Source organism: Panicum virgatum, chromosome 7K (genome assembly GCF_016808335.1).
Source record: "Panicum virgatum strain AP13 chromosome 7K, P.virgatum_v5, whole genome shotgun sequence".
NCBI classification, from domain to species: Eukaryota; Viridiplantae; Streptophyta; class Magnoliopsida; order Poales; family Poaceae; genus Panicum; species Panicum virgatum.
This window is the reverse complement of record NC_053142.1, coordinates 41,112,122-41,117,169: the sequence shown is the minus strand read 5'-3', so window position 1 is coordinate 41,117,169 and position 5,048 is coordinate 41,112,122. Positions and strand designations below refer to the sequence as shown.

Sequence of the window (5,048 nt, the reverse complement as noted above, 5' to 3'; positions counted from 1 at the left end):
CAAGGATAAGATAAATGGCCAGTCTATGACCGAGTGACACACGGAGACTCAATTCCTTAGAGAGGTAGCAGTTGGGAGGACAACGAGCGAGATAAGATACCTGATAACTTCTGAACTATCGAGCTAGCCTCTCTAGATCAGACTAACTATCTAACTAATCCTTGGGAAAGAAGAGCTTACTTCGGTGGCCTCAGGGAAGGACTCAGAATGGGATGAGAAGGGAGTCCAACGGCAGTCGGCACTACTGCTATGAAAACACCCGAACGTGGTGGACTACAAGGGACGGACAGGGCTGTCACCACCTGCCGCCTACCACAACGATACCGTGGGGTGGAACACACTTTCTAGCTAACACTAAGATCATACACCACGTCTGCACTCGGTGTTAGGATTTCTCTCGAGGCCTTCGAGAGAAATCCCCCTCAACCTAGAGCACTAACTTGAGATACTCTAGTCCGGGCGAGAAAACCCGTAAGATAAATTCTCGAATATCAGAGAGATAACTTAGCCTAAGCTAAAGGATAAAACTTCCGCGCTCGAGCTGAACACTCAGACTCGAGAAGATAAAAGAAAGCGGAAAGTAAAGCTGACTCAAAAAAGTAGAGAAGATAACTTATATTGATAACTTCGAAAGAAAGATACAAGAGCTTTACCAGACTTCCGAGGACTCCGAAATCCCAAGCAAGCTCGACTCGACTCTAACTCCTAAACTACTAATCCTACTCTTGAAAGTGAAGAGAGAAATGAGCTCCAAGGTGTGTGTTACAAGTGAGAGATGAGTGCTCTATTTATAGCCCTTCCAAGATCGGCTCTGAGCAGGTGAGGCACGTGGCGTCGGTTGGAGGCGGTTGTGACAGTTGTGCTTAACCTTCACATGAAGCCAGAGCCTGAGTGGCTGCAGAGTGGGGCCGGCCGGCCTCTCCTAGGCCGGCCGGCCTAGGATTTTGGCCATCTGGCCACCGCCTTTGCGTGGACGTTCTTGATTGCCTCCTGGAGTCGGTGTAGCTTGCATTGCCCGAAAGCAGACAAGACCAGGCCGGCCGGCCTAGGGGAGGGCGGCCGGCCTCCCTCTGGCTCCTCTCGGCCCTCTGTTGCACCGACGTTGCTAGTGGACGCTTGTGATCTTTCAGGGAGGTGGATTGCTGACTTGGACAGGTCTTTGCGCTGAATGGTGGGGCCTTTGATCCTTGTGCAAGCCTTTCAGTCCATTCGATCAAACCGACGTCCAATCCTTGGCTCAGATACACTTGAGTCCATGACAATGCCCCTGGATCGAAGACGTGGCGGGGTTTGTAGGGGTGCCAGGCCGGCCTAGGATAGGTCGGTCGGCCTGGGTTTTGGCCCAAATTCGTTTCTTTTTGTCATGTATTCTCCTTAAATCAGAACTCATCCAAAACTCGTGGAACTTATTAGAATTAATCAAAATATGAATGGAATATAGTGTAAAGCTTGTTTATTCCCGAGAAGTTGACGGCCAGAACGTGAAATAATGGCCGTCAACACCCCCAAGCTTAAACTTTTGTTCATCCTCGAGCAAAGCTCAAATTGAGGCTCGGTGGATCAGGAGTTGCATCGATGTTCACACCCTGCAGGTACCTTGTGCACAACATATTACTCGTCCCGTATGTACTATGAGTAAGTTGGCTCATACCTAAGGTTCTGGTAGATGGGGCGTATCTGTTTTCATCCCTTGGTCTTGAGCGGTTGAAGGAATATTTTCTGCTGCTTATTCAGGTTCCTCTCTCGGAGTTTTTGCAAGATTTTCAAAAACAACTCTGGTTTCCCAATGGTACTCTCGAGTCACTCAATGTGTATGATCCTCACTTGGGTTCGGAGTTTTTGTCCCTCTTTTTCCTACTCCTAAGGCTGATATGTGGAGTTTGTAGGTAGGGAGAGTGTCGCATACCTTGGTTACCTATATTGCCGAGTCGAATGATGATCCGGGAAGGATTTGAACTTAACCAAATTCCGATCTTTGTGAGGTGTCAAAGGATGGAAAGAGATGGGCTCACACTAGGAAGGAAATTTGGTCTTTTTATTTGAACTCCTTGTTTGCAACTCTTTGGGAGAGTGGGATTTTCTTCTCTCATTTTTTTTAGGGAAGATCCCCTCTCTCTTTGCTGAAATGATTCTAATAACTTTGGAGTTTCATGATGAGAAGTCCTTATATGGGATGATCAGTTGTATGGTGGAGACTTTTGGTGTATGATTGCGGGGGAAAGGATGTCTGACAGTGGATGTTAATCCCGGAATGGGTGATTAGCAGGCCAGACATGTGAGGCTAGCAGACGATGGGTATATGGAGGAAATTGATCGGCAGATGGCAAGTTCTATTTCCTTGACGGACATATCGTTCGGCAAAGCTCATGATAACACAAGATAGCTCATTTTGGTTTATATAGCATGTATGGCTTTGGATGGGTCATTAAAACCATATGGGAAACCTTCACCAAAATTTTAATTTTCAAAAGATTCCGAGAGGTTCCCTACTAGAGCAAGCAGTTTTAAATCCGATTTGGGCTATCTCAAATCCCGCAACAACTTAGACTTCGGAAATTAAACTCATGCCTCCACTCAACCATTTTTCAGTGGAACTAAAATGTGCCAACTAGCTCATGTACTAGGAGAGTAAAAAGTTGTAAACGAGGCACATACAAGGCATGAACAGAGCAACTATTCATCATTTCCAAGGCAAGAGCTTACACGGATTTCCACTCATATGAGATTATTCTTTATTATTATTATTATTTTATTTTTTTAGATGCATACTATCATGGCATGGCTGCTTAAAAGACGGTCGAGATATGGTGACTTACCTGACGGTATGACCCCCCCCTCCCCAAGCTTCAAAGAAGCTCAGTCCTCCTCATCGGAGTCCTGATCCTCCTCGTCCTCTTCCTCATCCTCATCGTCGTTGTCCTCTTGTTCAGGCTGCTGGTATTGCTGGGGCTGATAGTACGGCTGGGACGGTTGATGGTCCAACCCCATGTGGAGGAAGATGTTGGAGACGTCGTACTGCATTGCTGAAGTCAGCCCCCAGTTCTGCTGAGTCAACTGGGTGTTGTGTGCGATGGTGTTCTGCAGCTGCTGCTGCTGTGTGCTGAGTGTGGTGATCTGGTTCTAGAGGTCGGAGATGCTTCGCATAATCGGGTCTTCATAGTTGAAGCGTGCTGATGCCGAAGGACCCACCTGTGGACCATAAGACGGATGCATACCTGCGGGGTAGTACGGTCCCTGATCACCGGTGTACCCACTACTGCCAGCCTGGAACATGTTCGGGTCGCCATGGGCATAGTACCCATAGGCTTCATCGAAGCTCATGTTCTGGGTGGATGGTCCGGGCTGCGTAGTAGTGGAAACCGGGGGCACTTGACGCGATGAACCTGCTCCGGCTGGTTGGTCCAGCCGGGTTCTGCTTCTCGTCTGAGGACCTGCAACACTCCGTCGTGCGGGCTCCTTCTTCTCCATCTGCAAGGTTAGGCTCTTCACTGCGTAGAGAGAGAGTCTCAGGCATGGGAGCTCGATCTCTCTGTCGTACCTGGGGTAACACATAAAAATGGAATTTCCGGGCCCTTCGCGCATCATGTGTCCCTACACAAAGTGCTCGAGGCCAACCTCATACCTGAATGCCTCGGTTTCTGGCATGAAGATGACCTCGGCATTGTCCAACACACCGACGTACCTCGCAATGCGAGTGACCAGGGAGGTCATATCGATGGGGCTTCTGCCGGAGATCATCTTCTGCCAGTGGGCGAGCATGGTTCTTATTGGAGAGCAGCAAATTTCCTTCGCCGTGGCGTACAAGTACTGTAGCTCGGGCAAGCTGCAAAGGCGAAAGTCAGCACGAGGGTGCACGACCATGGCGAGCCACTTAGCTAGGAACCTCAAAGTAGGATTATGGATGGAGATTATGTTGTTTTTGCTACTCATAGGTTCATTTGATATTGCACTCCACCATGAATTTCGGTCGTAACGATGTTTCTTAGCAAGCTCATTGGGGTCAAGGGTGCATCTTTTATGAAAACCCAACGCGATGCTAAAGTCTTTTAAATTCATTTCAAATTGTTCATTGAAGAGATGGAAATAAACTTTAGTTTTAGCACCGGTTTCTTCAATGGCAAGGGAAATCAGAAATTACTTGGTTAAGAGTTGCGAACCTGGTTCGACGATGTCGACAAAGTTCTCCAATCCGATAGCAGTGAAGGCCTTGTTCATGTCCTACTTGAGTCCCATCTTCATGAGGAAGCGTGACTCGAACCGCTTGGCATGGTCAAAGTTCTGCCTCTTCAGTAGCTCCAGGGCCTCCCGTTCGTAGTCGTTCTTAACGACGATTTGCTCAACCATCGTCAGGACCCTGATGTGGAGACGGTGCCTCGGGACTGCTGGAGACTCCTCTTCCTCACGGGACACATTTGTATGGCGACCGGAGTCGACCGACATATTTCCCCACGAGGAAGACGAACTCCGTGAACTTCTCGAGCTTTTCGAGAACGTCTTCTTGATATTTTCTTTTGCTTTCTCGAACATGATTCTTGCAAAATGTTAGTACACAATACCCGAAGGATATGACAATTAATAGAGAGGTTAGTCGTTCTTGCAGGGCATTAAACCACCACAACTGTTTGTCATTCAGCGTGCCATAACTTTATTCAAGGGAAATATTTTTGGGATTTTCAGATTTAAAGAACTTCACTAAATGCTAAAGGATTTATTTTTGGTTGAGCTAGCACTTGAGTTCTTTACTTAATCAACTCAAAAGAGCTCAATTAAGCAAAGGAACTCAGGAAGAGAGAGGAGATGGACGAGCTCGGGCTGGAACACGCAAACCTGAGCTTCCGGTGCACTGAGGATCGTTGCCATCGTCGGGTTTTAAAGCATCGCGCAGAGGCCAGGCTGGGCGGCCTAAGTGAGGCCAGCCGGCCTCCAACGGAGGCGAGCGTGCCACGGCTGGGGTCTAGGGCGTAGCTCTGCTGGTGGTGGTGCTCCCTGTCGGTGGTGAGGGGACGTGAACGGCGCAGGGAGGCCGGCCAGCCTGTATAGGGCCGAAC

The 5,048-nt window shown here is 48.5% G+C and overlaps 1 long non-coding RNA gene across 1 annotated transcript; it reads right to left on the bottom strand.

Moving 5' to 3' along the window:
- Positions 1-600: 600 nt before the first annotated feature.
- Positions 601-4,828, bottom strand: LOC120643073. The gene is made up of 2 exons (XR_005662841.1): positions 4,158-4,828; positions 601-3,823 (listed from the first exon to the last, which is right to left on the bottom strand). It is a non-coding gene; the product is annotated as an uncharacterized LOC120643073 (long non-coding RNA).
- Between the last annotated feature and the right edge of the window lie 220 nt (positions 4,829-5,048).